The sequence below is a fragment of the Loxodonta africana genome, chromosome 6, assembly GCF_030014295.1.
Source record: "Loxodonta africana isolate mLoxAfr1 chromosome 6, mLoxAfr1.hap2, whole genome shotgun sequence".
Classification (NCBI taxonomy): Eukaryota; Metazoa; Chordata; class Mammalia; order Proboscidea; family Elephantidae; genus Loxodonta; species Loxodonta africana.
This window is the reverse complement of record NC_087347.1, coordinates 89,190,827-89,204,070: the sequence shown is the minus strand read 5'-3', so window position 1 is coordinate 89,204,070 and position 13,244 is coordinate 89,190,827.

The window sequence follows — 13,244 nt, the reverse complement described above, 5'->3', positions numbered from 1 at the left end:
TGTATTCAGGAAACTTCTTGGCTTTTGGATTACTCCAGTTGTGCTGACTTCCCCTGTATTGTATGTTGTCCTTCCCTTCACCTAAAATAATTCTTGCCTCATAACCATCAAAGAATGTTTTCTCCTGTGTTTAAACCTTTTCCTGAGTTCTTAAAATAGTGGTCTCATATAATATTTGTCCTTTTGCAACTGACTAATTTCACTTAGCATAATGCCTTACAGATTTCTCCATGTTATGAGATGTTTTACAGATTCATCATTGTTCTTTACTGTTGCATAGTATTCCGTTGTGTGAATATATCATAATTTGTTTATCCATTCATCCATTGATGGTCACCTTGGTTGCTCCCATCTTTTTGCTATTGTAAACAGTGCTGCTGTGAACATGGGTGCACATATATCTATTCATGTGAAGGCTCTTATTTCTCAAGGATATATTCCAAGGAGTGGGATTGCTGGATTGTATGGCAGTCCTATTTCTAGCTTTCTAAGGAAGCACCAAATCGATTTCCAAAGTGGTTGTACCATTTTACATGCCCACCAATACTGTATGAGTGTTCCAGTCTCTCCACAACTTCTCCAACATTTATTATTTTGTGTTTTTTGGATTAATGCCAGCCTTATTGGGGTGAGATGGTATCTCATTGTAGATTTGATTTGCATTTCTCTAATGGCTAATGATCGTGAGCATTTCCTCATTTATGAATGTCTTCTTTGGTGAAGTGCCTGTTCATACCTTTGCCCATTTTTTGATTGGGTTATTTGTCTTTTTGTTTTTGAGGTTTTGCAGTATCTTGTATATTTTAGAGATTAGATGCTGATTGGATTTGTCACAGCCAAAAAATTTTTCCCAGTCTGTAGGTTGTCTTTACTCTTTTGGTAATGAACTGAAGTTTTTTAAGGAACACATCATCTCCAAGGCAAACAGACTAGAACAAGTGGTTCTTTAAGTAACAGTACTCATTTATTCATAAACTTTTGTTCCATACCACAAAGTTGAACTACCCAGAGAACATGCCTAGTGGCCTTTGCAATAATCTAAACTTTTTTAGCAGAAAAGAAAGGAGCAAAATCCATGACTTTGGGAAACTCTGTCAAGTTGCCAAGAATCTTGATAATTGCACACCAGCTTTAGAAATATACGGATAAACTCCAGTGTGCAATTTCTACAGAGCAGCTGGTCTGGGAGGTCTTCTGTCAAGTGTTTAATAACATTGGCAATCCTTCCTCTAGGCTGGTTTCTACTGACACTCTCATTCTATTCATTATTCAGACCTACTGATCCTTCTTCCAAAGTTCTATCAAAGCTATATCCACAGCCTCTATACAAGTCAAGCCTGGCTGACAAGCTACTAACAGCTCCAAATTATCCGCTTCCATTTTGTACCCTCACAGTCCCTTTAAATTTACGATTCATTTTTCTTGGCATTGAGATTTAGAAATTGAGGCCCTGACACAAAATGGGATCTTGCAGATTCTCTTTTGGCTCCCTTAGACTAACCCTGTTTAAATTGATCCTCCTCCTGGTTTTCAGAGGAAAACCATGCAGCCCACACAATGTTTCTCACCATTTCTACACAGTTCAAATTTTAATTACAACCATAAGAATCTTACACTATGACACATTCTGGAAATTAAAGTTACAACAGAAAATAAGCTGTCTTCATGAACTTGAAGCCTAGTTTGGTTGCAGCTAAAAAATGATGACGTGGAAACACTTCTTGACCTACATACTTCAATATTTATACAAAAATCATAAATAATTACTGCTCGCCTTTCAATGATATCGGAGGTCTCTAAAGACTTATTAAACCAAGATATTAAAAACAGATTTAATTGTAGTGTTTCTTGTCTCAGAGACTTAAACAAGCATTCAGATTTAGAATCTGAAAAGTTCACAAATAATTTATGTAGCCCAACTTCTCATTTTAGCACTTTAGAAGATGGAGGCTGACAAAAACAATCAAGATCACATAGGTAGTTAGTAGCAGAAGACCTTCAGGTCCAACATTTCGTATTCAATATCCTAAATATCCTATTTAATGTAAACAGTCACACATTTGTATAAAAATATTTATGTGCCTAGTTGTGGGGTACTATCCCAGAGACCACTGGTGCTTTAAGTAACACAGGGCATTTGCTCTGTATCACATTTCTAAAAATCAGCAAAATGCAAAATGTATCTGGTCCCACATATTTCAGATGAAGGATTATGAAACCGTATTAAAACAAACATTTCCTGATTCCCAAACAAGTACATGTCAGCTAGGCCATTTCAATTTTATGCTTACCAGTGAGAAAGTCAATGGCTACTTCAGCCTGTAGTTAAAATGCTTTTGGCTAAATAACTGCCACTTGAACGAATTTTCATGTTAAATAATTTAAGAGCACTTAGTTTTAGAAATTATTCCATGTTCACATCATGTGACATCTTAGAAATTGCTTATGAGTGTCATCAAAATGTGAAGCCTTTTAGATCAACTAAATTACTAAAAATATTTTTAAATAATATATTTTTATAAGAAATTTCTTAGAGTATAGAAAGAGCACTTTGATATATAATGCAATGATAGCTCCACTGTGGCTAGAGGGTTGAAAAATATTTTAATGTAGTTAGTTTTTAACAGATTTGATAAAGAATCTAAATTTATAAAAAATACATGACCTCAACTAGTCTCCAGAGGGCAAATGAACAATCAAGACTTCTGTAGAGATGAGAACAAAAAGAACATGAATATTTAAATAATAAGGCAGTCTTTCTAAAAAAAATTTCTACAGAGTTAAAATTTGTATTTGTCTCTCTTTCCTAAGAAAATCTCTTTTAATACACTGAGAAAGAGTCAGTTATACTTAGGTTTAAAATCGTACAACATATGGATAGCTTGTTAACTCTAAACTGTTTAACAGTATAGATAGGTGGATTAGCCAATCATCCATGAGTGTGAGTTCTCTAAGACAGTAGGGACTCTGTCAAATCAATTTGAACAGTACCAGTTTGAAGAAATATCTTGGATGTAGTATTGAATTATAACTTTTTCATATGAAAAATCTCATGACATTTTAAGTATTGGTTCATATACTATGGTCAAAGACTAGCTTAAGCACAATTCTTCCAACATACAAAATTCTTTTTTAAATACTAAGCAGAATGGTGCATATTACTTCCATTATGAAACATTATGCATTATAGTTACATAAGATAAAATTATCATCCTGGGAAAAATAGTTAAAGACCTCAGTTACATAATTAAAAAAAAAAACAAAACCATTGCTGTCTGGTCGATTCTAACTCTTAGCAACCCTACAGGATACAGTAGTACTGCTCCATAGGGGTTCCAAGGAGTAAAAAAAAAAAGAGTACCTGGTGAATTGAAACTGCCGACCTCTTGGTTAGTTGCCAGTAGCTCTTAACCACTACGCTACCAGGGTTTCCAGTTATATAATATATAGCTCATAATTGATTCAAAAGTAATGAAAAAAGATCTCACTCAAAATAGCAACCAAAACAAAATATCTAGGAATATAGTCTAAGAGAAATTTGTAGGACTTCTATTTTGAAGTACTACAAAAGTTTACTAAGACGAATGAGAGAAAACTTGAATAAAGAGAAACAATTCTAATTCTGCCGACCAAAGTATTTGACAGTAGCGACTTCTATATAGTAGGATTACAATTGATTTCTTCTTTCTTTGCTTAAGCATAATTTCTAAATTTTTCTTTTTTTACAAGAAGAAGAAAAACAGACTTAAAAATACTTCGCAGTGGTAATATTATTTTACTATATCTTGGGAAAAGCTATCAAGATTTCCAAATTTTATCAGGTAAAAAAGAAATTGGATTCTATCTTTCAAAAAAGTAAACTTGTAAACATTTATGAGTATAGTCTCCATATTGATATTGAATTGACTTACTTATTTCTCATTCTTTTTAGACTAAAAAGTGTGTTAACATTAAAATATTTACAAGGTCATTATTTTAATGCTCTATGGAGAGTAATAAATATATTAAACTACTTTTTCAATAATAAAAGTAACAATAGTTAAAATAATATCAAATTATATTAAGATTATAAGGCTAAAAATAAAAATTTCCAACCCTATTCAGCCCTAGTCACCCAGTTGCATTTAGTCCTGATGGTCAGGTCATTTTATTTTTCTCTTCTTTTAGAAACTTTCTATACAAGTTCATGTGTATATCCGATTTTTACAAATGGAATCATGATATATATACACATATCATTCTATGTGTGTGTACTTGCATGTATATATGTACCTATGTATCTTTTTTTTTATCTGTAATAGCTGTAAAATGGTCCATTTATGTATGTATATATATACACACACAGTACAAGTATAAGAAAAGTTTTTCAAAAATTCTGCCCTTTTACTACAAAATAAAATCCATAGTTAGCCAAAGGAAATCTATAAAATCTCTGTCCTTTTCATAAGTCATACAAATTTGCTCATGAAGCTACTTCCACATATAGTTAATCCTTATGAATTTCCCTATTTTTATGTCTGTAAGAGCTCAAAGAAGAGACTCTAAATCAACTTTGCAAATGAAAATGATTCAAATGCAAACCTACTTATCCCATATGATTTTCCAGTAAAAGTCTGGGTGGCAGAGTCAAGTGGAAAGAGCAAAGTCAATCAAGGCAAAGAACTTAGAAGGACCCAGTTTCTAAGGGGCTTCAGAGTTCTACAGACAGCAAGTGAACCAACTACAGTGAGTCTTCTATGCCCTCAAAGCAACTTTATCCCTCTATGTCCTCAAAGATACTTTAGTAATTCCAAAAGCCCAAGGAAAAATGTATATTTGTGAAGTTTAAGGCAGAACATTCTAAATAAAACAGGAAATTTCCAGACATTTGAGGGAAGAATAGATGAATCTACACAAGATGCATTGACGGTCTCAGAAATTCGCATTAGAAGCCATGCCTGGCAGTTTTGAGTTTTGGCAAATCAACTTGTAAAAATGCAATAATTATTTATTAATAAAAACAATTTTATAACTAATACCCCCCTCAAACATGGAACCCATAAAAGAAGAGTAATAAAAAGTGATTCTCTGTTGACTTGCCATTTTGGACATGCTTAAACTGGTTTGTACAATTTTCTTCTGACATAATATGGGAATCCACTTTCCCAATCTACATACCTGGACTTTAGGTAAGAGACTCACCTGTTTCCTCTTAGCCCCCTTTACTTTTAAGCTCTCTATCCATAGAGAGGTATCAGATAATTCACCCTCTCCAGATCTTTTGCACAGATTATTTTATCTGGTTTCCTAGGCCCATCAATCATCACATGACTACCTGAATGAGTGATGTCTCAAAAACCCAAATATTTCAAAGAACTCTTGTCTTAGTTATCTAGTGCTGCCATAACAGAAATAGAACAAATGGATGGCTTTAACAAACAGAAATTTATTCTCTCACAGTCTAGGAGGCTAGAAGTTGGAATTCAGGGTACCAGCTCCAGGGGAAGGCTTTCTCTGTCTGTTGGCTCTGGAAGAAGGTCCTTGTCATCAATATTCCCGTGGTCTAGGAAATTCTCAGCACAGGGACCCCAGGTCCAAAGGGCATGCTCCACTCCTGGTTCTTCTTTCTTGATGGTATGAGGTTCCCCTCCTCTCTGCTCAATTTACTCTTTTATATCTCTAAAGAGATTTACTCAAGATACAACCTAATCCTGTAGACTGCGTTCTGCCTCACTAATATAACAGCTTCTAATCCTGCCTCATTAACATCAATGAGGCTAGAATTTACAATTGGATAACATAGGATAATCACATTGGGTCACAAAATGGTGGACAACCACACAATACTGGGAATCATGGCCTAGTCAAGTCAACACATATTTTGGGGGGACACAATTCAATCCATAACAATTCCCTAACTACCAATGGTTTTCCATTGCTTTGCAGAACAGGGTTCAACTCTGCATAACCAAAAAAGTACTTCTAAATCTATTGCTTGCCTTTTTAGTTTTACCATTAGCTATTACCCATATGCACTAAACACTCCAACATTCCAAAATCATTTGCAGATCCCTAAATACATGATGCTTATAGTAGACAGAGCAACAGCTCCCCAAAGATGTCCACATCCTAATTCTCACAACTGTGTTACATAGTAAAGAGAATTTAAGGTTGCAGATGGAATTACGGTTGCTGGTGTAGTGGTTAAGTGCTATGGCTGCTAACCAAGAGGTTAGCACTTAGAATCCACCAGGCGCTCTTTGGAAACTCTATAGGGCAGTTCTACTCTGTCCTATAAGATCACCTATGAGTCGGAATCGACTCGATGGCAACAGGTTTGGGTTTTTGTTTTGTTTTTTTAATCATTTGACCATATAGAGGAATACCATCCTGGGTTATCTGAGTGGGCCCAAAGTAACCACAAGGATTCTTCCTTATAAGAGGGAGACAAGAAGGACGTACGACGACAAAAGCAGAGATCAGAAAGGAGAAAGATTTGAAGCTGCTATGCTGTAAGCTTTGAAGATGGAAGAGGGGGCTATGAGCCAAGGAATGAGGGTGGCCTCCAGAAACTAGGAAAGGCAAGGAAATAGATTCTTCCTGAGAGCCTCCAAAAGGAATGCAGCCCTGCTGACACCTTGATTTTAGCCCAAAACCAAGAAACGAAACCTACTGCTGTTGAGTCAATTCTGACTCACAGAGACCCTACAGGACAGAGTAGAATTGCCCCTCATGGTTTACCAAAGAGCACTTGGCAGATTCAAACTGTCAACCTTTTGGTTAGCAGCCAAAGCACTTAACCACTGTGCCACCAGAGTTTCCTGATTTCAGCCCAGTGAGACCTATTTTGGACTTCTGATCTCTTGGATGGTATGACAATAAATGTGTGATGTTTAAACCACTAAATTTGTGGTAAATTAGCAACATGCTCTTTCATACCTCCCTGCCTTTGCAAATGCTATTGCCTATTCTTGGAATGTCTTTGCTTACTCTCGTCTCTCTGTCCAATATCTACTTATTTTTCATTCTCATTTTAAGCATCCTATTGAAGCCTCTCCTAACCTAGATGGAGATTTTTTTTTCACTCTTCTACACTATTATTGCACCTTGTATATGCACTTGTATATACTGCTGTGCTTCTTCATTTTTGTATTTATTCCAATGTTTATTGAATATTGGCCATATACTAGAGTAAGGGATATAGATTTGCAGTGAGGCCTTCTCTGATCATCCCACGTAAAGTAGCGTCCGCCAATACCAGTCATTCTTTATCCCCTTAGCCTAATTTTTTCCTTCACAGTACTTCTCACTATGTGGCTTTATACTACATATTTATTAGTTTGTTTACAGTTCACTTATCTACAACTAGGATGTATGCTCCATGAAAGCAAGGCCTTTAGCTGATTATCTCTATTTCCAGAGTGCCTAAAACAATGCCTGGTGTGTTTTAGGAACTCCATACACAGTTGCTGAGTAAACATTAAGTGACTGCACGAGAGATCATAGTCCTGTCCCTAAGGTATGGTACTATTAATGGCAAACATAATTTTCTTCTCCTCTTCCTCAAATTTTTAATCTAGGCTCACCTGTATTGGATGAAATTAATGTCAAGGGCAAACTTCAAATCAAACATGGGTAGGATATTGAGGTATGTGTAAAGAAGTGAGGAAGGAAAAACATGCTTACTTTATCTCAGGGAACTTCAGCACTGAATGCAAGTTCATGTTAATAGCAGGTGACAGGTGCCCCTTGACCAGCTGTTCAGCTGCCAGTCATGGCACACAACTCCCCACATCAAGAACCCTGGGCAATGCCTCTATTTGTTAATAATTTAATAATAGTTATGCCATGTTACTTTTCCAAGAGCTTGAGAATAAGAAGCAGATTCTCTGTTTGACTAGTAGACCCAGATAATCTGGTTCTATCAAAATATATTATTGAGTGAAGAATGGAAGTTGTACCATGATACATGCCATATGATACCATTATATGAAGATGCACAGACACAAAACTACATGTTACACACACATATGTATGCACACACATATGTACGTTATACACACACACACATGCCAAAGGAAAAAAATTCTAGAGGATACACAAGTAGACCAAATTGGAGAGGATAATGCAATTGGAGGTTAGTGTCAATGGGGATGTTAGCTTTATCTGTAATGAAATCTTTGAATTTTTACAATGAGAATGTATATATACATAAATTGTTTATATAATTAAAAGTAATAAAAATTATCACACAAGGTTTTATCTCTGAATAATTACATCTTTTATTGTAGAATTAATGCAATGACATTAGAGTTTGTAAGTGATTATCTAGTGAGCTCTGCTAATGAGAGACCCAGAGCCTGGTACCCCTATTTACAAACATCTCTGAACCTACTAAACTTGGACTACTTCCAGGAGCACCTTGACCCTAGCAAGTTGCCAAAATCCTGTGAAGCCACACAGATTTTTGTGCCTTGTAGGAGATATTTCTTCTGATATGTTCTTTAACAAAATAATTCAAAACACAGTACTTTTCCTTTTGATTAATGGTCACAAATGCATTGCTCTTTCTCTTGATTACAAGCTCGTTCATTAAAACAAAACTGCTAAAGCCAAGACCACAAGCAAGGTTATAGAGTTCAACAATTAGATGGAGTTTTGTTGTGCTTCTCACTGTTACTGCTGAGGAAATTTTATCATCTGAAGGTTAAAACTGCTGCAGACATAGCAAGATGCCAGTACCACTCTCCCTTTTTCCTTCCTAACAGAATCCAATTTCATTCAGGGCAAACAAATGGCCATGTGACACAGTTCTTGCCAATGAGATACAAGCAGAGGTACCCTGGGAATTAAAGGGCAAGGTTTGCTTTCTTCATATAGGCACTGCCCCTTCCCTCATGTCCTTTCTCCCTTCTTCTTGCCTGGAATGTATGTGTGAAATTAGACAAGGAGAAGCCATCTATAACTAAAAAGTATTAGGATAAAAGCTGTGTGCTACCTATGGCAGAGAAAAAAGGTAAGAGGAGCCTGGGACATGGATGCTATCAAGAATCTGCTATGCCTGTCCTGAACTGCTTCCCTCTGGACTTATTATATGAGAAAAATAAATCCCCAAGCTTCTGCAATCAGGTTCTGTATACTTTCAGCCAAGCAGAATTCCCAACTGATACAGCCTGGGATAATATAAAGCACCCAAGATATTTGGGTGCCTCTCCATACAAAGGAGTATGAAAAATCTTCTAGAAAAGTACTCATCAGTATAGACATGGGATAAATATTAACACCATTTCTTTGCATTAGAAAATTACATTTAGCAAAATTTCCTCTTTTGAAACTCCAATAGAGTTTCATTTGCAGTTTCAACATAGCTGAGAGTAAGTAGAAAGATGTGTCGCTGGTTCTGGAAGGGAATTGAAGGAAAAAAAAAATTCTCAGAATCATGATTTCATTATTAAAAAGTAGAAGAGAAGAATGTATCTGTGGGTTTACAATATTCCAGAATAAAGATTTTTTTTTCTAAAAAGGATCAAATATTCAAGGAGCAATTTTCTTCTAAAATGCTACACAAAAGTTTTTAAAAAAGGTTTCAAATAAAAATATCAATCCAACACTCTCTAAATTAACAACAAAGGCTATAAAACTGTTAAATGACATCGCCTGGAACATGGTAGCCGCTAATATGCTTTGAATGAATAAAATAATTGCCAACAAATATTAATTCATTTTTTGTGTTATTGTCTGTTAAGGAAAAGCTATTAAGGCTAGGAAGTGAAGAAATAAAGGGGAAGATCAAAGGAGTTCTAAGAAAGTTCAGAGGGAGGGAAAGAAAGAGTGAGGAGAAAGGAAAGCAGGAAGATCAAAAGAAAAAGCCAAAAGAGAAAATTGTTCACTTCCTGTTTCCTCTTTCCATTTCCCTCAGTTTGCGTCAACAAAGCATCCTACGTCCCTATATAGGCAAATTTGGAGATTTAATAGTTGTTTACATCTAATTTACAGTTTAGATGGGCTGCACTGAGGTGGCTAGACACTTTACTGCAGGGAAATGTAGAGTGGGTAATTAAGACACATAAGACACTTGGGTGAGAGGTGGGCCCTCAGGCAGGTCTGGATGGGGTTTCCAGTGAGAGAAGGACGAACACAGGATGAGCAGTTAAGTTCTTGAGAAGAGGGGACGTCTGATATGACCAGAGAAGCATGGTAAAATGATGTCAAGAAAGTTTATTTTCCTGGCTCAATATTTTGTTTCAACCTAGTTCTTCACAAAGGAAAGGGCAATTCTCTGCTCTCCTTTATTTCGTGGTCTTTTTCCTTTTTTACTAAGCTAGCTAACTTACAGTCTCAGTTAATAAGATTTTAGAGTGCGGTTTTGTTTTGTTTTAGCTACAACATGAGGCATCCTGGAGTGCAAGATGTGTATCAATGTGTGTGGGCGGGGGGTAGGGAGGGGCAGAAGTTAACAATTATTGAGACAGCACCTACAGTGCACAATACAACACTATAAAAAAAAATAGCTACTATTAATCCCATTTATACAGGTGAGAAAACTGAGTCTCAAGGGGGTTAAATAACTTATTTAAAAACTCATTCAGGAAATGGTAAAACCAGGTTTTAGAGTAGCTGGTTTCACTCGTTTAACCGTACCATTGATTCCTGAGGACTCTTAAGACTCTCTATATTTTTAAAAGCTCCCCAAGAAATATTAATGATTAGCCTAGTTTAAGACTTATTTTAGTACACATCACTGCTTCCCCATACATGAAGGCAAATTAGCCATATGCAGTGTGGTTACAGTAGAGTTTTTTTCTCCTAAGCTTTTTCAACTTCTGAGACCTTAACTTTGAAATTAACAGATGTGCTTTTAACTGGGAGATCCAGAAAGTACCACAAGTTCAGGTTGAAGCAAGTTTTCCCATTTCCCTCTCCATCCAAAGGGAGATGAACCAAATTCTACAATCTTTAGAACTAACATCTCTCTATAAATTCTACAACCCAGGCTAGTTTCTTCTACCTCTTGGTGTTAATACCCAAGCCTCTGAAGTCACCAAATTGTCCATTTCTTCTTTGGGGACTTCTCCCCATCCCCATGCTTCTCAAACTCTTTTCCACATATTCTACTTTCTCCCCATATTCCCAGGACTGTTTAATCCGCATTCACTTTCACTCACTTATTTTGCATCCATCTCTAGCTCCAACTATTTGCCCCAATCTTGTTCTAATTTTTGCCAATCAATTCCTGGTAATCAAATCAAGCGCACGCTTACACCACAGATATTTAACAAATGTCCTTGCAGAAATAAATAAAGGGATATAAAAATTCATATGTGGTTATAGAATTCTGTGTCCTTTTGAAATCCATCTTTGAGCACTTCCTTGCTTCTGGCACAACAGGTTCTTTTTGCAGGTTCTTCTCGTGCTATGCTTGTCCCAGTCCTGGAATCAGCTATGTTTCCAAGAAGCTAGGGTTCCTGGGAGAATGGTATTTAGAAGCCAAGATCTGGGCTCTAGATGTGCTCATGGCTATTGAGATGATGCTGCTCCTAGGCCCTCCCTGTGGGCAAAGTTAGGAAATACACACACACACTGAAATCTGTATTTATCTTTCTAACTGTATGTACAACAAACATTTATATATATATGTATGTATGTATACAGAAAAAAAAAACGCACTGCCGTCAAGTTGATTCTGACTCATAGTGACCCTATAGGACACAGTAGAACTGCCCCCTAGAGTTTCCAAGGAGCGCGTGGTGAATTCGAACTGCAGACCTTTTGGTTAGCAGCTGTAGCACTTAACCACTATGCTACCAGGGTTTCCTGAATGTGTATTTATTTATCTATTCTCACTTATATCTCCAACTGCAATCCAACAGTACAGGGTTCATTCTAGTTTTCTCCCTTTCCATATCTGTAACTCCTTTCTGCAGTGATGAGAAACATGGCTCTCTTTATCTTTAGTGTCTTTTATTATTAGATTGTCTCCCTGTTTATAAACAATCTCCCATCTCTGATGCCACCTTTCCACCACACAGATGGCCTCCTCATCTCACTTGGTTTCCACCAACCTGCACCAGATGCTCTCCACCACCACCTGGACTCCAACATTCCATGGCGGGCTATACCCTTTCAAACAGATTCCTATCTCATTCTTACTCCCCATATTCTCTACCATCTCATCGCATGGACACTCCTCCTACTCAGTTGAGTTTCAAAACCCAAGTCAGGCTTCCCTCTCCATGTTGATGCTCTTCTCACCCTACTTGGGCCTGACATCCAGCACCAGATTGCCCCCATTTATAAATGCTCTCCCTCACCGAATTTATGATACCCCTCACTGGACTGCCCCTCCACATGGATGAGGTTCTTACTCTGGTTAATCTGTGGCAGCTGAACCCCTCCAAATGAATGTCCTCTTCTGCCTTTTTGGGTTTCAACACCATGCTCTGGGCCACCATGGTTTGCTCCCTCTTGCAGCATAGACACTTCACCTAATGGCTTTAGGAATGATTGCTCAGGAAGGGAAAGGGAAGAAAATGGAAATTGTGTAAACAGAACATTTTCTTCTTCCTAAGTAGATAGGGTACCTCAGCAGAAATTATTTACTTTGTTGCTATTATGATTTAACAGCTTTCTATTGACCACCCTAAAAATGTTTGCTATATAAAATAACTTCTTCTTATTCCCTTAAAACACCAGCCAATCAATATTTTCTGGTCTTTTTATGCTAATAAATTAAAATATATATTCATTAAATTAATTAACACAATAGCTTTTTAAATGACCATAAATATGGGTAATCGATGACAAAGAAAAGAAACCACAGTACCCATTGTGCCCAAGAGGGAAGTAATAAACCAGAGCACTCAAAAGTGTGAACTCTAGAGCCAGAGTGTTGAGTTCACCCAGCGCTGAGACCTCTGGCAGTTCCTTTACTTCTTCGTACCTCAGTTTGCCTATTTGTAAAATGAAAATAATAATGATATTTCCTAATATTGTTGTAAGAATTATGGCAGATGATACACAAAAACTTCTTAGACGAGCATCTGGCACACACTACCAAAAAACCAAAACCACGGCCATTGAGCTGACTCTGACTCATAGTGACCCTACAGGACAGAGTAGAACTGCCCCATAGGGTTTCCAAGGAGTGGCTGGTGGTTTCAATCTGCCAACCTTTCAGTTAGCAGCTGACCTCTTAACCACTGTGCCACGAGGGCTCCTGGTGCACACTAAATATATAAAAAATATATTAATAATGTTATTACGAG